At 37.2% G+C, this 13791-nt stretch overlaps 1 protein-coding gene across 12 annotated transcripts in view; it reads right to left on the minus strand.

Moving 5' to 3' along the window:
• Positions 1-13791, minus strand: part of LOC105479927 (coiled-coil domain containing 7) — a 436030-nt gene that overhangs the window by 198252 nt on the left and 223987 nt on the right. The gene's annotated exons all lie outside the window — the stretch shown is intronic.

A 13791-nucleotide genomic window follows, 5' to 3' on the forward strand; every position in this document is an offset into this window, starting at 1 on the left:
ACCCCTGCTGCCCCCGAGCTGGGGAAAGAACAAAAAGCCTGAGCTTGCCCCAGGGCTGCAGTGTACAACCTGGGAATGCCAAGCCAAGACCTGTGGCTGGCACTGAAGTGAAAGAGAAGCCCACACTCTCAGAGTACTAAGGAGGAGCATGGCTGCAAACACAAGGAAATACAGAGGAACCACATGCCTTAGTAAGAGCCCATTTACCAGCCATTATGCATAAGTGTCATCTATTGGTTTGTAGTCAAAACTATAACAATAAAAATACTTTGCTAACATACTCCCATGTGAAAACAAGGGCAAGAATTCAGCCACAAATAAAGACCCTACACAAAGCCTCAGTGCTCTGAAAACATTCAGAAATGAAGTCAATTGACTATACTCAAAATACACCATGGTTAAAGAAATGTCAGCCAAAACAGATAAGAGAACCAGTGCAAGAATGCTGGCAACTCTATAATGCAGAGGGTCTTCTTATCTCCAAACAACCACACTAACTCCCCAGCAATGGTTCTTAACCAGAATGAAATGGCTGAAATGACAGACATAGAAAATCTGGATGGCAATGGGGATCATTGAGACTCAGGAGACAGTTTAAATCCAATCCAAGGAATCTAAGTAATCCAGTAAGACTATCTCAAGAGATGAAAGGCAAAATAGTCATTTCAAGAAAGAAACAAATTGATCTCATAGAGCTAAAAATTCACTACAAGAATTTCATAACACAATCGGAAGTATTAACAGCAGAATAAACAAAGCTGAGAAAACAATATCACAGCTTGAAGACTGGTTCTTTGAATTAACCCAGTCAAACAAAAATAAAGAAAAAAGAATTTTAAAAAATTAAAAACCTCCAAAAATGTGTGATTATGTAGAGACCAAATGTGGGATTATGCAGAGACTCACTGGCATCCCTCAAAGAGAGGGAGACAGAGAGAAAGCAATTTGGAAAACATATTTAAGGATACTGTCTATGAAAATTTCTCCAACCTTGGTAGAGAGGTCAATATTCAAAATCCAGAAATTCAGAGAACCCCTTTAAGACACTATACCAGATGACCATCCCTGAGACACAGTGATCAGATTCTCCAAGGTCAACGTGAAAGAAAAATATTAAAGGTAGCTAGATAAAAAGGGCAAGTCACTTACAAAGGGAATGTCCCCCCAAAATCAGGCTAACAGCAGACCTTTAAGGAGAAACTCTACAAGCCAGAAGAGATTGGGGGCCTGTGACAAATCCATAACCAATATCATACTGAGCAGGCAAAAGCTCGAAGCATTTTCCTTAAGAACTGGGACAAGACAAGGATGCCCACTCTCACCATTCCTATTCAACATAATACTGGAAGTCCTAGTCAGAGTCACAGGCAAGAAAAAGAAATAAAAGTGATCCGAATAGGAAGAAAGGAATTCAAACTACCTCTCTTCACAGATAATGTGATTCTATATCTAGAAAATCCCACAGTATCTGCCCAAACACTCCAAGATCTGATACACAAGTTCAACAAAGTTCCAGGATACAAAATAAATGTACAAAAATCAGTAGCATTTCTATATGTCAGTAATGTCTAAGCTGATAGGCAAATCAAGAATGCAATGCTATTCACCATAGCTACAAAAAAGAACAAAATATCTAGGATTATAGCAAACCAGCAAGGTGAAAGATCTCTACAATGAGAATTACAAAGCACTACTAAAATAAATCAGAGATGACACAAATAAGTGGAAAAACATTCCGTGCTCATAGATAGGAAGAATCAATATTGCTAAAATTGCCGTACTACTCAAAGCAATTTACATATTCGATGCTATTCCTATGAAACTACTAACAACTTTTTTTTTTTTTACAGAATAAGAAAAATTCATATGGAACAATAAAGAGCCCAAATAGCCAAAGCAATCCTCAGCAAAAAAGAACAAAGCCCAAGATAGCACACTACAGAATTGCAAACTATACTACAAGGTTACAGTAACCAAAACAGCACAGTAGTGGTACAAAAACATACACATAGACCAATGAAACAGGTTAGAGAACTCAGAAATAAAGCCACACACCTACAACCATCTGATCTTTGACAAAGCTGACAAACCAAGCAACAGGGAAAGGACTTTCTATTCAGTAAGTTGTGCTAAGATAACAGGCTAGCCATATGCAGTAGATTGAAATTGGAACCTTTCCTTTTACCACATTAAAAAAAAACTCGACTGGGCACGGTGGCTCAAGCCTGTAATCCCAACACTTTGGGAGGCCAAGTCGGGTGGATCATGAGGTCAGGAGATCGAGACCATCCTGGCTAACATGGTGAAACCCCGGCTCTACTAAAAATACAAAAAAAATTAGCCGGGCGTGGTGGCGGGCGCCTGTAGTCCCAGCGACTCGGGAGGCTGAGGCAGGAGAATGGCGTGAACCCGGGAGGCGGAGCTTGCAGTGAGCCGAGATCCGGCCACTGCACTCCAGCCTGGGCGACAGAGTGAGACTCGTCTCAAAAAAGAGAGGAAAAAAAAAAAAAAAAAAAAAACTCAAGATGAATTAAATACTTAAATGTAAAACCCAAAAATATAAAACTCTGAAAATTAAACTAGGGAATATCATTCTGGACATAGGACTTGGCAAACAAATCATGAGAAAGATGCCAAAAGCCACTGCAATAAAAACAAAAATTAACAAATAGGATCTAATTAAACTAAAGAGTTTCTGTAGAGCAAAGGAAACTATCAATAAAGCAAATAGACAACCTACAGAATAGGAGAAAAATATTCTCAAACCATGCATCTAACAAAGGTGTAATATCCAGACTCTATAAGGAATTTAAACTAATCAACAAGCAAAAACCAAAGAACCCCATTAAAAACAGGCAAAGGACATGAACAGACACTTATCAAAAGAAGATATACATGCTGCCAACAAGCATAGGAAAAATGCTTAACATCACTAATCATTAGAGAAATGCAAATCAAAACCACAATGAGATACCATCTCACACCAGTCAGAATGGGCATTACTAAAAAGTCAGAAATAAGAGATGCTGGTGAGGTTGTAGAGAAAAAGGAAGGCTTATACATTGCTGATGGGAATGTAAACAAGTTCAGTCACTGTGGAAAGCAGTTTGGAAATTTCTCAAAGAACTTAAAACTACCATTTGATCCAGCAACCCCATTACTGGGAATATCCCCAAAAGAATATAAATCATTCTACCATAAAGACGCATGCATGTGCACATTCATCACAGCACTATTCACAGTAGCAAAGACAGAATCAACCTAGGTGCCTGCTCATCAACAGTGGACTGAATAAAGAAAATGTGGTACATATACACCATAAATTGTATCCTTTGCAACAACATGGATAAGACTGGAAGCCATTATCCTAAGGAAATTAACACAGGCACAGAAAACCAAATACCACATGTTCTCTCTTGTAAGTGGGTACACTTAAACATTTGAGTACACATGGACACAAAGAGGGGAAAAATAGACACCAGGGCTTACTTGAGGGTGGAGGGTAGGAAGAGTGTGAGGACTGAAAAACTACCTATTGGGTACTATGCTCACTACCTTGGTGACAAAATCATTTGTACATCAAACTCCAGCAATACACAATATAGTCATGTAATAAACCTGCAAGTGTACCACTTGAACATAAAATAAAAGTTGAAAAATAATAATGATGCTGATACATTTGAGTAACTGTGTTGTGGACTAGTCAGGATTCACACAGTAGAAGAAAAAAATATATATATATGAAATGGAGAAAGACAAGAACAACCTCTGAGAAAATGAACTGGAATTTAAAGTGTCCAAGATTTGCCATGAATTCTAAATATGACTTTACAGGTATATATCCATGTTTATAGGCAAATGTATATGTATGCAGACATATGTGTGTATGAAGGTGTGTATGTGTGTGTGTGTGTGTGTGTGTGTGTGTGTGTATGAATACACTGAAGAATCCAACTTCAGGCCAACCCTGCTTTTGTGTGATCTTTCAGATCCAATCATGGACAGTTACAAAGGCATTACCTGGCAATTATCATAGATATTCCCAACACAAAAGAGACTTGAGGTAAGATTTGTGTACTGCAGGCACAGGAGGTAGTTGCAGTCTTGAATCAACTCCTCTCCCCTTGGCCAACCAGGCTCTTGGGCATATAACATTTTTAGTCTAGTCACCTTAAGTGGAAAACCTCTTTATAGGGGAGGGTGGGGACTTCACTGTATTGTTCAGACAGTAACCGTATTGTGACAAACAATGACTGTATTGTTCAGTCACTGCCTCTGCCGAGACCATCTATGGCGTGACGTAGTGGGGTAGAGGAAATCCTTAAAGAAACTTTTCTCAGTTCTGACTCAGTATTCTGGACTTAACCATTCCTAGCCTTCCCCACCACTACCTCCCACAGACACAGGTCCAGTCAATTGGTTCACCACAAAGTTCAGATGTTAACTGACAAATTACTATGCTGAAATAGCAGCTACTTCCAGTACAGTAATTACTTACTAGCTGAGAGAGTGTTGGAAAAAAAATAGTAATTGAGGACTAATTCCTGGAAAATCTGAGCAAAGGCTTTCTTGAAGAGATCTTTTGTTACTGAAAATGGAATCTCAAAGGAGGAGACTGATGGGGCTCTCCATGAAAGCACTCAGGGAGATGTAGTAACTAAGGGGTGCTCTTGACTAGAGTACACATTGTAATAGTTCCTATGACTAAAACAAGTGTTATCACTCAGCTCCTTCCAGTGAATCTTTAAATGAGTCAGAGAGCCTGGTGAAATTTACCCCAAATTCTCTCAGTTTTCAAAAGTGAACAAGAATATGGAGTAGACCAGGTCCTTATGTCTCCATTACCCAAGGACCTCTACTAAGAAAAGTAATGAATTAGGAGGTGGGGAAGAAGTATATTTTTTGAGCATTTTGAATAGTGGTGTCAAGATGACTGTGATCTTGACAACCCTTGACGCCAAGATGACAGGCAAATAGATAATGCTGTCTGGTTTTGGGTCTGAGGCCAACATCAAGGGGACTTGTACCCAGATAAGAAAATATGTGTGTCCCCAGGGCGGGGAACATCATATACCGGGGACTGTTGGGGGGTGGGGAGCTGGGGGAGAGATAGCATCAGGAGAAATAGCTAATGTAAATGACGAGTTAATGGGTGCAGCAAACCAACATAGCACATGTATACCTACGTAACAAACCTGCACGTTGTGCACATGTACCCTAGAACTTAAAGTATAATAAATTTTTTTAAAAAAAGAAAGAACATATGTGTGTCCCTATAGGCCAACATAAAACTTTCATTGGTATGGCCCCAACTAATGAATGTCTTATGGGTGTAGATATATTGTCTATGTGCAACCCCACTGACTTATCCAAGTCCTCATGGAAGGCTTATTTCCTTATTATTCCTTAACTTATTGCTGCAGTTAGAACCATTTCAGCAGTGCACAGGAAGGCTGTCCTATGACCTACCTATGTCCTACACTTAGCACCTCTGTCTCCCAAAATCTGTCTGGGAATAAAAAAGAAACAACTGCCTTATTTGCTGAAGTTAATATAGAGAAAGTCTCCTTGAGATTATATCCCCATTCAATAGCTCAGTACATCTATGTGTAGGGCCTTGGATCAATAAAAGATTTTCAATTGATTTTGGCTGTTCAATCCATACAACAGCTCTTTGGCCTTTGTTAGTGGTATCTGACATTGTAAACATAACAGAAGCTATTGTCTAGAGTGCGAAAACTTATTATGTAACAATTAACACTGCACATGCCCCATTCAGTCTCTATCTACATAGAGATGATTAGGATCCGTTTACCTTGTATGGAATGAATAAAATTGACCACTAATATACTTAATTTCCTATCTGTAATCAATGAATAAACCATAACATAGAAAAGGCTCACTACCAGAGGAAGGACTAGCCTTCTAATACAGTCATGACACCATCCCAAACATGAAACCCCCTAAATAGGACTGGATGCTCTGTTGATGCACAGGTGATAACTCTCTAAATCATTATTACAAAATACAAATACCTAGTACCCAAGTGTAATTCCTGAGCATTATCTGTAAGGGGAATGTTGTCTTATTCCATGTGATAAAACTGGCTCTGGCCCTCTCTGATCAAACAATTAAAAAGAAGATTAATGAGACTATTTGACTACTTATACTCTTGTATTGCCTATGTGACAATCTTAATGCCATCCAACTATGGGGTTACAAGAAAGTTGTCTCTTTTAAATGTGCCACAATCAGGAGGATGGCCTGCAGGTCCTCCAACAAACAACCCAAATAGCACTACCCCTGGGCCGCTCTGATATCCCTTTACTGTTTGAGTAAGAGGTCTTCTGTTTGCCAATTGAAGGTTATGGCAGAAGGACACTGCCACAGGTCAGAGGAATCTATTGAGCTTTTGAACCTGTCATTTTCAAAAATACCTGAAAAGTATATACCCTTTAAGAGACAATTATTGGCCTTTTATGGGGCTTTGGTGAATACTGAGCACACAACCCATGCTTGTGAAATAGTCTCAAGACAAGAAATTCCAACCAAAAGTTATCAATACTTTTGTTTACTAATTATCTTAGAGTATACATGCCTTAGGTCAAAGTTAAAATTTTCTATGAAACATATGCCCAGATTCATGAATCAAAAAACTTCTGATAAGTTGAACTTAAAATAAATTAAAATAGGGGGATTGATGTAAGCAAGATGGTGGAATAGGATACCCAGCCCTCATGCTTCCACAAAAATGCAGACTTAACAACCAGACTGGATAAAATCACCTTTATGAGACCTCTGGAATTCAAACGAGAGGCTACAGCACAGCAGTGGAACACAGAAACAAGGCAAAAGTGCAATTAAAGGATAATAAGAACAGTTTCATCTCTACTCATGTCATACCTCCCCCAAGTTGGCACAGCACAGTGCCAAGAGAGATCTCCTGGGCTTTTCAGTTTTCCTATGGGGAATAAAGTGAGCATTGGACTTTTCCCAGCCAATTATGGTATAACCTGAGAGTCCTACTTATATTGCACCACAATCAAAATACTCAGGGAATCAGCATAGCTAGATCACCTGAAGGTAGCTAAAAAACAAAAAAAGGCAGGAAGGGGGTTGGTCAGAAGCTCTCAATAAACAGTACGGACCCAATAGCTGACATACAAATCACAGCAGCAGGCTTACCCACAAACACTGAGAGCTAGCACTCCTGTGGACCCTGACAGCTGACCTGCCCATGAACCCTGCTAATGGACCCATACAAACTCTGGCTGGGCTGTCTAGTGAAGGGCCAAAGCCAGCATGTAAAGATGCTTCTTTAAATGTACATACATCAGTGAAAATACAAGGATCATGAAGAATCAGGGCAATATGACTCCACCAAAGTAACAAAATATAGCTCAAATAGGAGATTCTTAAAAATGGAGATCTATAACTTCCTGATAAAGACATAAAAATAACGGCCTTAAACAAGCTCAGTGTACTAAAATAGAACACAGATAGACAACCAAATAAAATTAGGGAAGCAACACATGAACAAAAAATGAGAGGTTCAACAAAGACTTACCAACCATAAAAATGTAAACCAAACAGAAATTCTGGAACTGAGGAACACAATGAATAAACTGAAAAATTTCATAGATAGCCTCAAAAGTAGACTTTATCAAGCAGAAGAAAATAGCAAAGCAACAAACTCTAAGACAGGTCTTTTGAAATGTCTCATTATGAGAAACAAAAAGAAAAATAATGAAAAAGAGTGAAGAAATCCTACAAGATGTATGGGACACCATCAAGTGAACCAATATATGCATATGGAAGTCCAAGAAGAAAGAGAGGGAAAATGGCAGAAGGCTTATTTAAAGAAATAATGAATACAGTTTTTTCAAATCTGAGGAGGAAAATGGACTTCCAGATACATGAAACACAAAGAATCCTAAATAGGTTGAATCTTAAGATGTTTACATTGAAACACATTAAATTGTCAAAACTCAAAGAAAATTTTGAAAATAGAAAGAAAAAAAATGACATCACATACAAGATAAACCCATAAAACTATCAATAAGCTTTTCAGCAGAAACCTTGCAGTCCAGAAGAGAATAAAATAATATATTCAAAGTACTGAATGAAATAAATGTCAACCAAGAATACTACAGCCAGAAAAATAGTGCTTTAAAAGTTAAGCATAGATACTTTCCCAGACAAACAAAAATTTAGCGAGTTAATCAACACTAGACCACCCTTACAAGAACCAATAAAGGAAATTCTTAAAGTTGAAATGAAAGGATGCTCAACAGTCATACCAAAGTGTATGAAAGTATAAATATCACTAGCAAGTAAATACATTGAAAATAATGTTTTGAAAATAATACATCAGAAAATAATGTAATACTGTAATAGTGGTACATGAATCATTTTAACTCTAGTATAAAAGTCAAAAGCAAAAGTATTAAGGATAACTATAATCACAAAAATGTGTACTGACATAAAAGACATATACACCAATGTAACAGGGAGTCCAGAATTAATCCCTATGCACAGATTGTGAACTGATATTCTGCAAGGGTGGTATGAATACACAAAAGGGAAAGCATAGTCTCCTCAATAGCATCGGGGAAACAGAATATCCACATGCTAAAGAATGAAATCAAACCCTTATCTTACACTATACACAAAAAATCAACCTTAGTAAAGTGGTTTAAAAAATAAATAAGGTAGGACAGCACCAAGATGGCAGAGGAGAAAGCAACCTTCATCCCTCCCTCTACGAAACAAATATAGATACCTTTCACAAACCACTATAGCCCAGAGAGGTGTCATGGGCCCATTAATGAATCTGTAGCAACACAGTGGAGCACAATGTCCAAGTAGAAAGGATCTCTGGTGAGGTCAGCATATCTTAGACACCAGGAGATAGCTAGGAGCAAAGACAAAAGGTGGAGGCTATAGGCATCAGCCATGCTGCTAGAACCACCATGGTTCCCAATGGCCTGATCCACCCAGGACACTGCCATTTCTTTCTACTGAGGTAACCAAGAGCCATCCCCACCAGGAAACCCCAGAAAGGGTGATGTGTCTGTACACTCCTCCTCCAAACAAGAATCAGCACTGTTGAGTCACTATTGGGAAAGAAGTCACCACCTCCTCTAACCCTATGTGTGCCCTGATCCAAAACATAGTCACTCTGTAAGTAACCACATTCCAGACCTGGGTTTTATGTCTACATTGAACCCACCCACATCTCAGACATTGGGAATCATTGTCACAGCAAGGTAGTCTGCACTGCAAATCCCAGAGTCACACATTCACTGTGTGTACCCATGCTCCAGGCACTGGTTTAGCCACCATAGAGAGCTATACGGTGCCCCAACTCCAGAGCAGCTCAAACTGTGTGGATATCAGTATTCTCATTCTTAGCTCCCCAGCTATTTCACAGGAATCTGCACTTTGCCTTCTGTTACCAAGGTGGCAGCAGAGGTGCATGTGCCCTGGGCACCAGTGCTGTGACTGCCCTGGATCCCAGATCCATGATCCCTCCACACATTCCTGTGTTTCACATCTCAGTTCTGTAGCCACTCCATTGCCACCACTCATCAAATACTCATGCCACTACCAATGCAAGCAAGCTGATAAGTCAGACCCAGTACCAAGAGGAATTTTATCAGCAAACCCTTCCCACTGAGAGAAAAATAAATCAGAAGAACTTTAATAGTCATTGCCACTGAAGACACCAATAACTTTTGCCACAATTGCAAACATTCACAGCATTGGCTGCTGAGGATCCTCGAAATCTCTGTCACCACCAACCTCAGCTCCCAGAGCTACACAAAGGTGACACAACTCTCAATCTCATGAGTGCCAGAACTGCAGCAACCCACCCAGCAAGTGCCCTCAAACCCCTGTAGGAGAAGGTCTTTCAACAGCTAAACTAGTCAGAAGAGGCTATAAGAGGTGACTGCTGCACCAGATTTGCAGACATCAATGTAAAGCAACAAGAAATATGAAAAACCAAAGATACAACATGACCAAAACACCACAATAATCTCCTGAAGCTGATCCCAAAGAAATGCAGATGTAAGAACTGCCTCATAAAAAATTCAAAACATTTTTTAGAAGGATCAGACAAGTTAGAGAAAATAGTTATGTGTGTCACTTAATGACAGGGATATGTCCCGAGACATGTGTCCTTAGGCAATTTTATCACTGCATAAACATCACAGAGTTACTTACATAAACCTACATGGTTTAGCCTACTACATACCTAAGTCATATGATATAGTCTACTGCTCCTATGCTATAAAGCTGTACAGTATGTTACTACACTAAATACTGTATTCAATTTGAATACAATGGTAAATATGTGTGTCTCTAAACAGAAAAATTAGAAAAACATAGCACGAATATGGTATAAAAGGTTTTAAAACTGATATGTCTGTATAGAGTACTTACCATCAAGGTAGCTTGCAGAACTAAGAGTTACTCTGAGTGAGTCAGTGAGTGAGTGCTAAGTGAATGTGAAGGCCTAGGACATTACTGTGCACTACTGTAGACTTAATAAACACTGCATACTTGGGTTACACTAAATTTTGAATAAATTTTCTTTATTCAATAATAAATTAACCTGAGTTTACTGTAACTTTTTTATTTAATAAACTTTTTAATGTTTTTTCCTTTTTTACTCTTTTGTAATAACACAGCTTAAAACACAAACACACTGTACAATTGTACCATTTATAGAACTAAAAGCCCACATTAAATAAAAGATCCCAATGTTACACCACAGGGAACTAAGGAAAATTGAACAAACTAAATCCAAAGTTTATAGAAGGAAGAAAATAATAAAGATCATGGAAGAAATAAACAAAATAGATACTACAAAAACAATAGAAGGGATTAAAAAATAGAATAGATCAACAAAGCTAACAGCTGGTATTTTGAAAAGACAAAATCAACAAACCTTTAATGAAACTAACAAAGAGAAAAGACTCAAAATCAGGAATAGAAGAACTATCTTTTAGATACTTTTGTATCTAGAGATACAAAAGATCACGAGAGGCTACTATGAATAACTATATGCCACCAATTTCAATAACCAAGAAGAAATGAATAATTCCTAGATACATGCAACCTATCATGACTAAATCATGAAGAAGAGAAATATGAATAAACCAATAATGAGTAAGGAGATTAAATCACTAATATAAAGTATTGTATTAAAGAAAAGCTAAGGCCTCATGGATACACTGCTAAATTCTACCCAATGTTTTAAGAAGAATTAATGCTAATGCCCCTCAAATTTTTCAAAAAAATAGAAGAGAGATAACTTCCAAACTCATTTTAGGAGGCCAGCATTACTAATACCAAAGCCAGACAAGGACACTACAAGAAAAGACAATTAAAGGTCAATATCTCTGATGATCATGGAAAACCTCAACAAAATACTAACAAACTAAATTCAATAGCACATTTAAAGAATAATTCACCATGATCAAGTGTGATTTATCTCTTGGGTGCAAGGATGGTTCAACATAAAGCAATAAATGTGATGCATCACATTAACAGAATGGGGGACAAAAACCACATGATAATCTAAATAGATGCAGAAAAAACATCCATTAAAATTCAAAAACATTTCAAAAACAAACTTTCAACCAGTTAGGGATAGGAGGATTGTACCTCACCACAATAAAAGCCATATACAACAAACAAGCCACAGCTAACATTATACTTAATGGTAGTAAGTTGAGAGCCTTTCTTCTAAGATCAGAAACAAGACAAGGATGCTTATTCTCACCACTTCTGTTCTACAGAGCACTGGCAGCCCCAGGCAAATAAATTACGGGAAAAAAAAGAAACAGAAGGCATTCAGATTGGATGGGGGAAGTAAAGTTATCTTGGTCAGATAACATAAACTAATATATAGAAAACTCTAAAGACTCCACTAATAGAATCTATTAGAACAAACGATTAAATTAAAAAAATTCTCAGGGCAGAAAGTCAACACACAAACATTAGTAGTGTTCCTATACTCTTAACAATGAACTGTCTGAAAAAGAAATCAAAAACATCTCATTTACAATATCTACCAAAAAAAATTCCTAGGAATAAACTTAAACAAGGAGGAAAAAAAGTTCTACAACGAAAATTATAAAATATTAGTAAAAGAAGTTTAAGAAAGCACAAATAAATAAAAAGATATCCCATGTTCCTGGATTGGAAGAATTAATATTGTTATAATACCCATCAGTTATGAATTTAATCCCTATCAAAATCCCAATAACATTTTTTGACATAAATAGAAAAAATCCAAAAATTCATATGTAACCATAAAAGACCCTGAATAGCCGAAGCAATCTTGAGCAAGAAAAACAAAGCTGGAGGAGGCACTGTACATCCTAATTTCAAAACATATTATTTAGCTACAGCAAACAAGACAGCATAGTACTGGTATAAAAACAGACACGTAGATCAATGGAATAAAATACACAATGGTGTTGAAAAACTAGATATCCACATGCAGAAGAATAAAATTATACCTTCATCTCACACTATATACAAAAATCAACTCAAATTGGATTAATGACATACATTTAGGATCTGAAACTAGGATTGCTAGAAGAAAACATGAGAAACACTTGATTATGTTGATCTGGGCAAAGATTTTTTGGATATGCCCCCAAAAGCAAGGTAATGAAAAAGATAATAATAGCAAAAATAAGTAAATGGTATTAAACCAAACTAAAAAGTTCTGCACAGCAAAGCAAACAATTAACAGTATGAAGAAATAGCTTACTGCATGAGAGAAAGCATTTGCAAATCATAAATCTGATAAGCAGTTAAGATCCAATTTACAGAAGCAGCTCAAACAACTCAATAGTTAGAAAACAACCAAATAAAAGATGAGCATGGGATCTGAATAGACATTTCTCTAATGAAGACATGCAAATAGCCAACAGGTATATGAACAACTGTTCAACATCACTAATCATCAGGGACATGCAAATTAAAACCACAATGAGATACCACTTCCCACACATTAAAGTAACTATTATCAAAAAGATGGAAGATAAGTGCTGGTAAAGATGTGAAGAGAAGGGAACCCTTGTATGCTGTTGGTAGGAATGTAAATTAGTAAAGCCATAATGGAAAACACTACAGGGATTCCTCAAATAATTTAAAATAGAACTACAATATTATCCACAATTTCACTTCTGGATATACCTCCAAAGGATATGAAATCAGTATATAAAAGAGATATTTGTACTCCCATGTTCACAGTAACATTACTCACAATAGCCAAGACACGGAATCAAACTTAGTGTCCAGCCACAGACCAATAGAAAAGGAAAATGAGCCTTAAAAAAGGAAGTAAATTCTGTCATTTGTGATAATATGGATGAACGTGGAGAACATAATGTTAAATAAAGTAAGCCAGTCACTTAAAACAAATACTGTATCATCTTATCTATATGTGGAGTTTTAAAAAGTCAAGCTCATAGGAACAGAGAGTAAAATGTTGGTTACAAGAGGCCGATGGTGGGAGGACTGAAGCAATGTTGGTCAAAGGACACAAAGTTCAGCTGGAAATGAGAAATGTTTAAGAGATCTACTGTACATCATGAGTACTGTTAATAATAACATATTACATAATTGAAAATTGTTAAGAGATATTTTAAGTCTTCTCAACACACAAAAAAACAAGGTAATGTACATGTTAAATAGCTTGATTTTGTTATTCCACAATGTGTATATATATTAAAACACCATGTGGTACACGATGAATGTATATAATTT

This window comes from Macaca nemestrina, chromosome 9 (genome assembly GCF_043159975.1).
Source record: "Macaca nemestrina isolate mMacNem1 chromosome 9, mMacNem.hap1, whole genome shotgun sequence".
Classification (NCBI taxonomy): Eukaryota; Metazoa; Chordata; class Mammalia; order Primates; family Cercopithecidae; genus Macaca; species Macaca nemestrina.